Here is a 14,673-nt window from a genome sequence, read left to right on the forward strand (position 1 = left end):
CACCAAGTGGGTGCTTAACTTTAACCATGAATTCAAGTCTTGCTAAATTCATATATGTGACTACTATTTTTGCAATGGAACATACAGCAAGAAAGAGATACTACGCTGCTTCCAAAAGCAGTATTACCACATTATTGTGGTGCTATACCCAGTCTGATAAGCCCTGTCTTGCACATGGCACTGGTTTAAGTTGGCATTAGAGCTTTTGGCTTCAGAACCAGTTCTGTATGTTGCTCAGATGTTTGTCCTTGTTCCATCACGTATTAGTGTTAATGAAACACCATATGTTCACGTTTTGGGCAGGTCAGTGGGACCTGAATATGTGATTCATTCCTTTCTGACTCAGTTCTGCAGGAAAAAAAAAAAAAATCCTTAGTATCTGTTACATGAAGACAAAGTTGGGGTGAGAGGGTAGAATTTCTTGGTTCAAATAAACTCTACTGTCGAAGTCAAATTGCCTAGATGTTCCTGACAGGTGATTGACACAAAGATTAAAAAAAAAAAAAAAATTCTCTCTGGCAAAATCATTCAGATCATCTGTGGTTTAAAATTAATATTACCTCTTACAGTCCTACTTCAAGATAAAAATCCTGTTCTTAGCATCTTGCTTCTTACATCAATTACCCTGTTGTTTTCAGGGGCCAGCAATAAGACCGAGACATGGTGTTGATGGAGAAGAATATAGAAATTGTTCCATAAGAATATAGAGAGCCACTTTCCTTCTATCTTTCCACTCTTCCTCCTACTCACAGATCTTATGATTGTGAATCATTCAATTTTGCTTAATGTTTTCGGAAGGTATCCTGATACTGAAATACTCTTCTGGACCACAATGTTCCTTTTCCCTGTCCTACTTCTCTCTTTTTTTTCCTTTGCAACAGGGTTGTGGTATCTTCCTGCCTCATTCTGCTATATTTGTGTCTGTAGAAGATTTAAAGAACTTCCTTTACTGTTTTGGCATCTTTGGCATAGCATTCAGCCTTGATCAGTTTTACTCCCTGGAACTTCATGGATATTTACCTTTTTTCTTTTTTTTCTAATTTTTCTTTTTTTCTTTCCCTCCCCTTTGTCATCAGTTTAGTATAGGATTGGTAAGGACTACTTCTGTATGTGTATGTGAATGTCAAGATACAAATATGAAGTTCAGATTATGAAGCGTCTTAGTTGAATAACAATGTACAGAGTAGCTGTATGCTCATCTGAGCAGTCATAAAAACGTAACAATTGTGGTTTTGTTTCATTTATAGTTTTAATTAGTTTACTGTTTAGTTTGCTAATACCATCCACTAAATAAAATTGAAGGAATTCTTAAAGCTGAATTTAGAATTTAGCTTATTTAATCTCATCTATGTAACATAATACTTGCCTTTTGATCTGAACTGCAAAAAAAATGCTCTTTGGTTTTAGTATCTTTTAAAACACAAAATTTTATTTTGTTATCCGTGTTGAATAATTGTGTTAATTTCCTCTTTATTTTACCATTACTAATGCAGCAAGCAAATCTATTTGCTATATGAACTGTTTTAAGCATTAGTGTAGGGGAAAAAAAATAATCACGTGAGTTAGCTTTGTTTCATTTACATAAATTTGTTATAGTTAAAAAGGCACCCAAATTTGTTCTCACCCAAGAGCTGCTCCTCTGATTAAAAAAAAAAAATAAAAAAACACACAACAGAAAAAATCCATGCCTGTCATTGTAGAGATGGTATGCTCTACTTCTGTGCACTTGGGTAGAAGTAAATACCAGAAGCTGTTTCCATCTGATTTGACAGCTTGCTGCTGTTATCCTTATCTACTCCTAGAAAATGATTTCTTGCTAACAGTAGCTGTCAGTAAGAAGTCCCTTCTTCAGCAGACAATAAAAAAAATACCAACTAATAGTGCAGCGAGGAAAAGTAGTTCTAATACCTTGTAGTAAACTAGGTAAAGAAGGCATATTTCCCTCAAACAAGAAGGATGCAGTAAACCAGTATTTTCCATGATTATTAATATTTTTTTATCACTAGTGATGACTGGAGACAAAAGCAGAAGAGATATTTTAAGGTATGGCATTCTTTGAATATGCTTATTATTAAGAGCTTATATTTTGCTGACAAGAAGCTGGGTTCTCTTGTACTACCTTTAAAGTTTTGTTTTCGATAGCTATTGCTCTGGCACACAGCTAGTTGTTCACCGCACTTTTTTTATGCCTCCTAAACAGAGTAGTGTGTTTTTTAACAAACACCACATTGGGCATTTAAAAATAGTTTGAGCATTTGGGATTGCATTTCAATGTTTTGGTGCATATATTTTTTTTTTTATATGCAACTTGGCAGTAAAACTCCAACTCATCTTTGGGCCAATAACCCAAAATATCACTCTGCACAGTAATTATTTCTTTCTCCTTTGGTTCATTTCACTTCAATAATAATAAAATCACTCTAAAAGTGGTAAAGATCTGACTCAAATAACATCACAGTGAATAGAAAATGCTGTTTTTGAAAAACAAGGCTTAAGAGAGAAAGTGATTTCAGTGCACAGATTGCCATAAACCAGCAGATTTTAAAAATACAAAACCTGCTTATAATTATGCATAAAAGTTTTGCGTAGAATCACTGTTAAGAAACATCAGTGATATGAGCATAGCATCTGGAATTAGATATTCATGAGTTTTGTTTGAATTTGCTAGTGAGCTCTTCTTTAACCTTTGAACAAGCCACTTTAATCTCAATTTTCTTCTCTGGAATGGAACTCATACGACCTATTTTCATTAGACATTGGATCAATTTTTTTAAATTTTGATGATTATTTATTGTATTAAAACCTCTCCACATTTATGACAGTATAATAACCCTACTAAGCTAGTTGCTAAATAAATACCAGGATACATAGTCATTATGGTGATTCTTGGCATACTTTTTAGTCAACTTTTTAAGAAGTAATTGTCAGAGAAATGTAGCATCAACTAATCGTCAATCTTCCCAGCACCTTCACCAGAACTTTCCTGTACTTAATCTTTAATGTTGCAGGGATATTTTCCTTGACTTCTATTATTATTTTCAACTTTGGTCAGAAACTTAAGTTTGGCTATTTTTTAAAGAAGAAATTAGTGTAAAGGTACTATACCTTCTGTCAGTGTTGTAAAATGTTTCCAGCCATCAGAAATAACCCTTGTAACAGCTACTGTATGAGGAAATGCACCTGATAATGAAATGATTTTATGTAAGTAAAAAATTGAAAGGTTATAATTATATGTTAAAAATATAATCAGTAATATATAAATTTATATGTCTATATAAGTCTGTTACTGCCATATATAAATTATGTAGGATATACCATGGTAAATTTGGTGTCTTTGTTCATAACAAAAATGGCAGAATTGGAAGGATAACTGTTGTACAGGATGCTTCAGAGTTCTTGAAATAAATAGGAAATACTTTTTCTATCTGCCACTAATAACAGCTTTAAAAGAGAAAGCTCAACTCTTAAGTGAACCACATAGAATTGTTTGAAAGTTAAATAAAAAGACTACTCTCTGAAAATAGCGTAGGTCTCTCTAGAATGGGTGGTACTGCTCCCTAGATGATTAGAAAGCGTAGAAGGAATGGCCATTAGTAAGTTGTTTGGGAAACAGCCGTAGTTATCTAGAGCATTTGAGCATCCCTCAGGCAGCCCAGCCTCACCAAAACAGTCTGGTTATGCTAAATATGTTGGAGAGCTGAAGGAAAGTGGTTTACACTTCAATTCAATGTCTGAATTTATTCTCCAGTGACAGTGTTTTCTCTCTCAGTTCTTCAGTACTGCTGTAATTTCCTTTGAAACCCAAGTCACTGTGGGATATCTGCTTCTCCTTCAACAGGATACCAGAAAGCCTGATATTCTTCCTTTATACATACGGAGGACTGAAAACAAGGATGGTAATTTTTTTTTTCCCTTAAATGCAGGCCAAGAGCATCCCTAATCTGTGAATCGTAAATAGCAGGAGGATAGGAAGAGAATCTGTTGTTAACTACTAGCTAGACTTTTTTTCCCTTTGCGTATACTAAGAATTTAAAGAAATAAAAAATTTTGAGACATGGACTCTATTACCCTATTTTGAGACATGGACTCATCAGACTGTTGTTTTTTTTTTTTTTTGCCCGCCTTCCCTGAGGTGCTCTGCAAAATCATTCAACAAACTCGTCTGTGCTAAAAACTACAGTGCAAAAAAACCCCACCCCTGGTCAAGGAGGGATTAGCTTTGGCAAGATGGTGTGGTTTTTTTGGGTTTTTTTTGTTTTTTTTTTTTTTTTTTTTTTTTAGCATATCAAGTGAAATGGATTAAGTTTGGCATTTTCTTTGCCAGAAAATGATAGATTTTATTTTCCAGATTGATTAAAAGGCAAGCCTTTGGTCCATATTCATGTGTTCCATGGAACTAGCCTGATTTTTTTTTTAATGGAAAGAGTTACTATTAATTAGAGGAAAACAAGATTATCCACATCAGTTTTCAAGCTGAGCGCGTTTGTTTAAATGCATTAGATAATCATCCAATTGTTTCATTATTTTACCTTTTCTCGGAATACGTCAACTGTCAAAAATTTTTCTTTACATACTGATTTTCACCGTGGGTTACATGTCTTCATTTTTCTATCCATAATGGATTTCATACCAGTACACCCTGAGGTCCCATTACTTAAATCTGGTAGAGAAACTAACCTTTAATGTGGACAGGATAGTAATTTACACACATGCCTCTTTATACCTCTTCTGGCAGTGTAAAATCCCAGTGTAGATAGATAAACACAAAATATTTCATTAAGATTTCCAATACTCTTCCTTTGTAACAGGGAGTTTTATTGACACTGAAGCTTGGACTGTCATCATTGCCAGCCCTCACACATGGAAAAATTAAATGATGGCTGATGCAGTTCTAGTATGCGCAAAAGGCTTGCACATAGTTTTGTTTTAAATTACAGAAAAGATCACAAAATAGAGGGATTGAGTGCTCAACGTCCTTTCCTTCTCTTTGCTTGGATGCTCTAGCACACTGAATTTTTATTTCAGTTCTTAGAACACAGAAGATATTTGGAATATGAACTATTGAAGATGCTAGTTAATCATTTTAGTGTCTTCAGTTTCACTGCTGGCAAAAGATGGAGAAAGTAATTTTATGACCCACCTTCTTCCCTGCCACCTATATTTCCATACCAGTGTGGATATGTATCAGCTGGCAAAGCTTTACAGGCTCTTTCTTGCCTTAATACGTGATTTGAAACAAAACAAAATCATACAACTTAAAGTGTCATGAAAAGCCTGCTTCCTGGATGTGCACTAATTTGCCTTTTCCAAGTCTGACATATGTCGTTTGAGCACTCTGACAATTCTCTTGCTTTGACAAACCCTAGCTCTGATTTCCCCCCACCGCCCTGTGGCTCCTCTGGCACGTTTCCAGGACATTGTCCTCTCTGTTCCCCTTTCCTGGACAGGAGCCAACATGATCCATCTGCTTTTAGCTTTGAGGACCAGGGCTGTCATTTCAATCGGTTAAGTGCACCCTTCCATTTCTGCAGGAGGCTGGCTTACAGTTTACCACTCATGACATAAGTGATGATTTTGAAATATATCATAGATAATTTTTTTTAGAACCATGCCTGCTGTTTAAAAAGTTATGTAATTTGACAGATTTAGTACACGGTCACCTCCTTGCCTGAGTCAGTTTGGTGCTCTGAAGAGTTTCTCAGGGCTAATCCTGAGGTGTCTGGGGTGCCCTGAGTTGTCCTCTTCCATTTGTATTTTTCTGCTGGTCTGGTCTCATCTCAATTTCTTGAATGATTTGAGTCCATCGCTTCTACAAAATACAGTTCCTAATGAGAGTTTTGGGTCGGTGCTGGTTCACTGCTTGGTTCCTGACCCTTGTGAAGTTTCATGATGTGGGAACTTTATGGCAGTCATGGCGTACGGTGTTCGCACACTTGCAGTGCACACATCGCTGACGAAGCTGTGCAAACAAAGGTGTGATTGGGCTCTGCTGTGAATCAAAACAGTGACTAGGTTAGATGTTAAAGATGTGTGCTATGACCTGCCTTTTCTCATTTTTTTTCTTTTCTAACCTGGATCAGTTCATTTGTCTAATTCATACCATAGCCTTCCCAAAAATAATTTTAGCATGAGAGACAGGGTGGCAGAACTGAGTGGACTGGAGGGTGGTAGGTGCAGGAATTCCTTAAAATGATAATTCTACCAGAGCCTCTGTGTCATGAAACACTGCCATGAAATAACCTCCAGCAGTTATTGCCTTTGACAACGGGATTTCTGTTGAAATAAAATATAATCTGTGTTTATCAGTCTTTCATTATTACCTTCCTGTCAGATGAAAAGCTATTTCCTGATGAGTTGGGGTGTGCCAGCACAGCTTGGAAGGTAGAAAACTGTTGTATTGTCAACAAGTCTGTGATCTTGCAGTAGTTTCGGCTTAATCAGGGTATCTTCGTCAGAGTTGCAACATTAAGCAAAACTGAATTGTGCAAAGATTGGGAAATGAGGACGTATCCAGAACAATGTGTGTTGGTGTTGTGTTTATTTGTTTATTTATAAAGAATACCTACGAAGTTGCAGTGAGGTTGTGATTTCTGGTTTGAATCTTTTTAGAGATTCTGCAGTATGAGCAGTGGCTTTATGGGCTGAATCTGGTTTCCAGGACAGCCTTGTCTAGACTATTGTCTGTCTTTTGTGGGAAAAGTGGAAGGACTGTCCATGTAGCATGCTGGCTGCACTGAAGCAGCTCCTGGGAGATGTGAGATGATACCTCCATCTGAGAGATGAGTAGTTGGAAAGCATGTTCCTTCCTGAACTTGTCTGTTGACTAGTACTGAGTGAGGGCTATGCTGTTAAGAGGTTCTATAATGTTACCCTGAAAATATTTCACATTGACGATACATAATTAAAAACAGTGAGGAAGTGTTATTTGATCCTGTGGCACCTCAAATGAAGGTACTGGTGAGAATTTCTTCATACAATAGTCTGTCACACGTAGTGAATCAGGGTGTCTAGCAGAAGTGGCAGTGTGTGAGTATACCTATCATTTTGCTTTGATGGCTTGCTTTATTTTGGGTGCTCGCTAAAGATTATCTTAATGTGATATTTAGTATTCAGCCAGATTGTGGAGCCCTCACACACTTGAGATTAGGAACATTAAAGCTGATTGGATTACCAAACTCTGCAAGAATGTCCTAGGCAGAACAAGGAGTCCATGCTCTGGACTAAACAGAGTGAAGCCTAACAACACTTTACCAGCTGCTCAGTCTCATCTCTCAGGTTCATTGAGCTGACAGAGCCACTGTGCTACCATTTGAGGGGGAAAAGTTAATATTCTGTAACATAGCAAGTGGAGCGGGTATATCAGGCAGTGATGCTGAGCATAGTAGAGTGTGTCATGCGTTCATACCCATTTGCATCAGGGTTTCAAAACTAAGAAACAAAACTGAAGCGCTGCCTGCCAGAAGTCAGTTGGTTCAGTACCCATGCTGACATGGTGTTGGGTAGCTTTCAGAGCTCTGCATAGTTTTCAATTATGTTTTTCTTTCACCTGCTGTCATTCCAAAAGCCCTGGAACTGATGAACAGTGTTGAACAAATGATATAAATAACACCCTTAATAAAAAGAAGAATAATATATATAAAAGTTAGGAGGTGGTAAATCTCTAATACAGTCTGTCTCAACATTACCACATACCCACTGACATAAAAAAAAAATCAATGTATAAAGTAGATTAAACTCATAAATTATGGGTATATAGAAACCATTTATCCGTTTAGGAAAAACAGGGCACTTTTGCTGTTGAGTTAGCAAAATGAGGTAACTTGGTCAAAATGTGTCTATTAACAAGTGAAGTTTAGTGAAGTTTTCAGAGGAAAATTATTGCAAATGAGTTTACGACGTATTTTGAAAAAAAATCATTATTTCTTTGGAATAATAGAAAAATATAAATACCTTGTGCAAACCAAAATGCAGAACATATGCAAAACCCGTTCTGCTTTCAAAGTAGTAACCTTTAGTATTTATATGAACTTTTCTGTTCTCAAACCCTTTAACACGCATGATCTAATTGATCTTCTGAATATCTTTGTGAGAGATAGTGAGTCTGTATTGTAGAAAAACTATTTAAAATGTTGAGCTTTCTTCATTGCCTTTTTTTGAGTGTGCAACTGAGCTTTCAGAATTTTTATTGGGGAAACCTATCGTGCCTCTGTTCATGAAACTCTTTCCCCCTCTAGAACAAAGTGATTGCCTGATGAAATGTGAATGCTAAAGACTGGAGCACCACTCTGCTTTATCAAGTAGTACCCTTGAAACAAAAAAGCCATAAGCTGCTGATGAATTTAACCTTTCGATAAGGAGGAAAAGGTGTTGTTCTTCATAGCTATGGTTATAACCTTTCAAATGTGAATGATATAACTAGTGCTGTGCTCTTTCTTCATGCATTACCCAACAAAGGTAATTTGGAATATTTGGATATTGGAAACTTGTTGACCTCTGTGGCAAATCTCAGCCTTTTTTTTTTCCCCAGTAGGGTGAATTTTCCATTTACAAACATTGGTTTTAATGTTTCGACTTATTTCTCATTAAGTAGACCGCACTCAGAGGTCCTCAAAAGACTTAAAGGAATGTCAGATTTTTACAGCTTTTTTTTTTTTTTTTTTTTTTAATTTTTATTTTAACCAAACATAAGCTTTGTCTGCTCCCAAATGTGTTTTAGGAAGGGTGACTTTTTAACAGCAGTTAAGAACAGAGATCAAAACGTAAAATGCATACGCAAATATCAGTGTTCCCACAATGTTTAAAACTGTAAGTAACTTAGTTTTCTTGGCCCTCATTTTGTGAGAACACTAATTATATGGGGAAATGTTCCTTACTTCTCTCTTCTGTGTTGCAAGAACACTTCCTTGTCTTCCTTTACTTCATTCCTCCAGAGGTTATCATGCATTTATGTTCCATTAGTGTCTAGCTGTGGTGTTATAGCAGGCACTGTACAAACCCATAGTGAGATACAATCCTTGGCAGAAGAAACTTGCAATTAATGGATGAGTAACAAATGTCAAGAATACAAACGGAAAGGCATCAGGAGGTGAAGTGTCCTGAACAACAGACGAGTGACAGAGCTGGGAACAGAATATACCTCTTTTAATTCCCAGTTTAGCACCTGTAATTTCAGCAGGAGGGAGCTGAATCTAATGGTAGGAATGTATCTGTTTTAAAGGTATAAATTTGAAGAACATAAGAAAAAGAAATTTTTTTTCTAGGCAAGTCACATACTATATTAAGTTTATTTTTACTGCTGTCAGCATTGTTTTACAAAATTCTCTAATTTTTGAATAGTCTGTAACCTTAGCAATGGTCAAGTGCTCTATGTAGGACAACACGTGGCTTTCAGCTGTTAATGTGGAGCATCAGATAGATGGTAAAATGAACAATTTGCTTCATAAAATATCTGATCGAGAAATATTCAGTGTAGGTGCTAAGAGTGAATAGAAAAACATACTTAGTTAAAGTTCCAAGAATATTCAATATTCTGTTTGCTCCCCTTTACCACAGAGCTGAGAGATTCACAACATGCTGCTGCACTGGACTCTGCCAACATTGTGGTGATATTGCCACAGGGTGAGGAGGCAATGTGAATGCTTGTAATTCATGACTTTCATACTGATAGCTGTAAAATAGTAATTTATAGTGCAAAATGAAAAAGTTTTAAGAACAGATGGTAAAAAGAAAAAAAAAAAAGTGTCCTAAACTGGAAACCTGGATTGTCATGCTCCAGGAATTAAGTCCACATAAAAGTTAATAGCAAAAGAGAAGAGGTTATTTCCTTCTGGTTTTGGTTTTATTTTATGCTCCAAACTTTTAGAAGTTAATTTACTGTTCATCAAACCTTTTATGGTGACAGCCCTGTATAAACTGACATCCTTCAATACATGCAGTGTGGTCAAGGCCAAAGGCATCTTTCCCATGCTATTTTTGTCACTTTATCAGAAGCATCACCTGAAAAGTAGTAAAAATTCCTAGTTTTCCATAAAGTTATTTTAGTTCTTTCAAATTTGATTCCATTACACCGGTAACTACTAAAGTAACTAATTTCAGGAAAAAACCCCACTGAGTCATACTGTGATGTAAATTCTTGGAAGACTTCGCAACATTTCAAAGTGTAATTAATACCGTTTCCTCCTTGTAATGTTTTAAATTTTATCCTACTGTTCTAACCTGGTTCCCTCTGATTTTCTTACTCAACAAGTTTGTAACAAAAGAAAACATAAAACTTTGCACCAACTGTAATGCAAATTGCAAATATTGATGCTGTGACCAAGAGGAGATTATTAGTGTGCTGTACCAAAGAACCAATTTATATAAAATGTGCATATCTTACTTCTAATTGACTTGAAAGCCTTGGAAGGGAAGAGAAGCAAATGGAAAATCCTTTTGAACAGTATTGGAAACAGAAGAAAGTGTTCAAGAACAGTAAAATTAGAATTCTCACCCTTCAGTTGTCATCCAGATAAATGTCTTACTATTGATAATGGTTAGGAATTTCAACAGGTTTTGAGAAGGATGCTCCTTTAGAGCTTTACAGCATCTGTTGGGCCCACATGCTTAATCACCTTGCAGAACTTCCAAAAAACAGATGTCATTGCAATTAAAAAAAAAAAAAAAAAAAGAAAAAAGTTGGTTTTTTTTTTTCTGGATCAGCATCTCTTCATCCCTAAACTCTATTTATGAAAAAATAGAGATGATAATTGTTATGCATTGACTTCTTTTTCATAGATGAGTCAGGAGAGGTGCAGAAGGATTGTAAAGAGAGGGAATGCAACCTGAAACTGCTGTTATTGATTTCGCAAGTTAAAGAATAGTAAATAATGCACGAATATCTGTAAAGCTCGGTAGAAGTTTTCTTGGCTTGATGTCCATTTTTCTGTGAACTAAAGTTGCTAGTTTGGAACTGCTGACAAGTTGATTACAAATTACTTGGCTGTTCCTTAAATACTTCAGTCTTTGTTCAAGTAGTTTGTTTCATTCAAGTAATAATCTAGTTCACAATTTTTGATGCATTCATCAATTTGTGTTTTAACTTTTATTTTGTGAGTAAGTCTGATGATAGTTTAAGGTGAGAACAGTATTACAAAGCTTCAGTAATTTGTTGATGTGAATTGTGAATGTCGTGTTATCAATTTTTTTTAACTTGGAGTCCTACATTTTATTTCATCAATTTTCAAGTATGTTTGCTCCTAGTAAGATTTACAAAAGGCAGTGTTTGCCCCCTGGCATAACATACTGGGAAAGACAGCAGTTTCCTTTTCTTCGCTATATTATTTTTAAAAGTTTACCAGGTTGTATTTCAGTGATTTAATGGGGGTTTTTAGTTGGATTTTTTTCCTCTCCATGTTTCAACAGAGGTGTTTTGACAACAGATATGTTAATAGGTTGTGAGTTTCCAAATAGATTTTATTATTATCTCATTTTTCATGGATTGTATAGGTGTGATAGGTAGGAAGGAAAATCTTCTTCTAATACTTCAGGTTATCTTTGTTAATGATTTGTGATTTTATTTTTTTTAAAGCAAACTATTGGATCAAGTAATCAACATATGTGCTTTTACACCACCTCAGTGCTTTTCTCTGAAATTTTACTTTGTTGCTTTGTTATTTCTGTTTCACCGAATAGCATAACATGATCCTTGATTCAGTAGAAATGGAAAGATTTATTTAAATGAAGGTATTTGCACACATTCATTTCCATTTCTCATTTGTTTTCATAATTCAATTGCAAGCTGAAAGTTCAACTGTTCTCTTCAGTAGCATGTGCTTCTTAAATCCAGGCAGATTAGACTGGACAACATTGTTCCTGTTTCACTGTTGTTTGTCTTGCTGTCTTGCAGAATGAAGGATCTTAGGGAAGGTTTAATATGCCAACCTGGTATTTTTCAGGCTTGTTAAATCTTAATCCTCAGTTTCCATGAGATAGCTGAGAAATTAATCATGTTATATTTGAAGCTGAAATTTGTCATATTCATTTTCATTTTGAAAGCAATTAAATGCCTGAGAACTTGACCGACTCACTGCAAGATGGCATAAATGTAATCTTTAATAGAAATCTAGTTTGATATGACCAAAACGATAACACTTAAACAATTGTTTATTTTCCTACTTAGTGCTACGTAATTTTCCCTGCTATTTATTGAAAAACAACAGCAACAAAACCCATTTAAAATGTTTCGTTTTCCTGCAACGGAATGTAACTAGCATAGGAATTCTCAAGCATTAGGAGTTTTTTTGATTTATAATTGGCTTAGGATACGAGATGATGAACTGGATTTAATTTTTAATATGCCCATTTATATAAAGTATGATCTATGGAAAAGTAGGCAATGAAGTAAAGTTTGAATGGATTGACTGTTTTGTAGGTGTGTGAGATACGTGAATGTTACCTTTGTCCCCATGCTATGATGGAATATTATTTCTAAAAGACCCTGGGACTATTTTGGTCTCGTTGTTGGTGCACAGGGAATTAAGCAACAGGTAAAAAAGTAAATATTACAAAGCTGTTTCATTCACAGCTTGCTTTTTCTCATGTGCCAAATAGGGTCTCCAATAGGGGAAAAATTGAATTTGTAATTAAAGAGCTGTGGTGTGTATATATATGTATATACATATATATATGGTGTGTGTATATATATATATATATACACACACACGCGCGCACATCTTCTGAATATTAAATGTTCCCTTTTGCAATTTCAGGTATTACAGATTTTATATGAAAAATATATATAAAAAATAAGAGGAATAAAAATCCATTTTGAATTCCAGAATTACTGACCTAGTTTCTTTTTCTTTTGAGAATATTAATTTTTAATTTGTGACCATGTACAGATGGAGAATAGTTGACTGCTGAAATTTAGTTGGAGTCATAGAGTGTGTTTTTAATAGGGATGTGACTTCATGACCAGGTATAATTTTGTTTCTATTTCTGAATGCATGTATAGTTGAACCAATGTTGTTAACTTTTGCAGGAGAAATTTGAGATATGGATTGAGAAATTGGATGCCAGAGATGTAGTTAATAATTGAAATTCTTTGTTTTGCCTAAGGTTAGTTGCACTACTTAAGTAAAAAAATGAGTGAAGTTCCTTGAGTAGCTGATGTAGCCTCTTTTCCATGTAGGCCATTCTCTCTTTCTCTTCCTCATATACCAACAACCAAGAAGATGTGGTTCCTGCAGATAACGGCTGTTCGTAACTTCTTGGGCTATAAGTATGATCTCTACAGATAAGCAATTATTCTATAAAATCTTCCATGTAGCTTCATCTCCAGCCAGAACTAGGTCATTCATCTAACTGCTTCTGTATTTAAATAGATGTGAAGATTGATAACAAGCTTTTATAGTTTGGGGAAGTAAAAAGACCTTGGTTTTCATGTTTCTTTTAATGATAAATTGTGAGATTATTTTTTTATGCTTGCTATTTTCTGCTACTATCACTTCTTCTAGTGTATCACATTAAGTGAAATGAATCATTTGCTGTTTTACAAGTTTAGACAAAAGTCTGAATGAAATACATTTCAAATGAAATAATGCAGATTAAATATTGATTGATATTAAAACCTTGACACAGATTATTTTGCAGAATATAAAATGAAGTATTGCTTTAAAAATTATGTTAACTCAGATAAAAATAGAGCGTACAGCATGAAATGAAGTTTAGAGGAGAAACTATTACATTTAACAGTGTTAATTGGCTTTTTCTAGTCCAACAGATGAAAAGATGAACCAAATCATTCTTCTATACATCCTTTCATCTACTGAGCTTCAAAGTGGTTGGGAGCAAGTAACTATATAGCAGGAAATTGTTATCAGTAGTCCAAATGGTCATTTGATGTAATGCTCTGTTATGGAAGATTGGAGTGAAAACAAAAGTAGCTACAGATTAAATGGAACATAAACTGCGGGAAATTGGATGGTTATGTACTGCAGAAGCAACATCAGAGTATGTTTTTACAAATTATTAAAAAAAAAAAAAATTCTGTGTTTTTCTTACAAGTGTTAGTGCTTACAAGGTGGCTAGTCACCTTAATTGCTGCTTCCAAAATGTTTTCTACATGTAAAAAAGAATAGTAGCAGTAATGGGGAAATAAATTCAGAAATCTGCGTATATGCTAGCAAAGAGTAAAAATTGAGTGAATCTGAGAATATTTTTAGCAGCTTTATTTCATTAAGCAAGAGAATGATGGAACATTTTTGTGACTTTTGTCTATTTAGTGATAAATAACTTTTGGATTATTTCTCATCTTATAAAGTACTAGGCTAAAATGAAGTGACTCACAGAAGAGATGGCTTTTTTTCTCATGGAAAATATATTGTGCACAGTTGGATGACATTATTTTTATGAATCCTAAAAGGATTCCATCAGTTTTTTCCTAGCAATGATTAGTTTATTCTGCTCCGAGGAAAATGCTGTGTTTGCTGCTGTTTCCATCCTTGTGGCAGGATGCTTCTGCAGCAAACCACAGCAGCTTGGAAGCACTGCACTTTCTAAGGAAAAAACACGTATCTGAAAGAATTATCAACCTATTTAGCAGTGTTACGTTAAAACTACATTGAAAGTTTGCATTACTCAGGATTGATACAAAGTCCTGTAAAAAAGGGCTTGAGTAACTGAAGCAGCAGAGTT

General features: G+C 35.0%; 1 protein-coding gene across 10 annotated transcripts in view; it reads left to right on the forward strand.

Moving 5' to 3' along the window:
- Positions 1-14,673, forward strand: part of TMTC2 (transmembrane O-mannosyltransferase targeting cadherins 2) — a 259,383-nt gene that overhangs the window by 154,478 nt on the left and 90,232 nt on the right. The window lies entirely within an intron of this gene.

This window comes from Nipponia nippon, unplaced genomic scaffold (assembly GCF_047370975.1).
Source record: "Nipponia nippon isolate SJK-2023a ecotype South Korea unplaced genomic scaffold, ASM4737097v1 scaffold_3, whole genome shotgun sequence".
In the NCBI taxonomy this organism is placed as follows: domain Eukaryota; kingdom Metazoa; phylum Chordata; class Aves; order Pelecaniformes; family Threskiornithidae; genus Nipponia; species Nipponia nippon.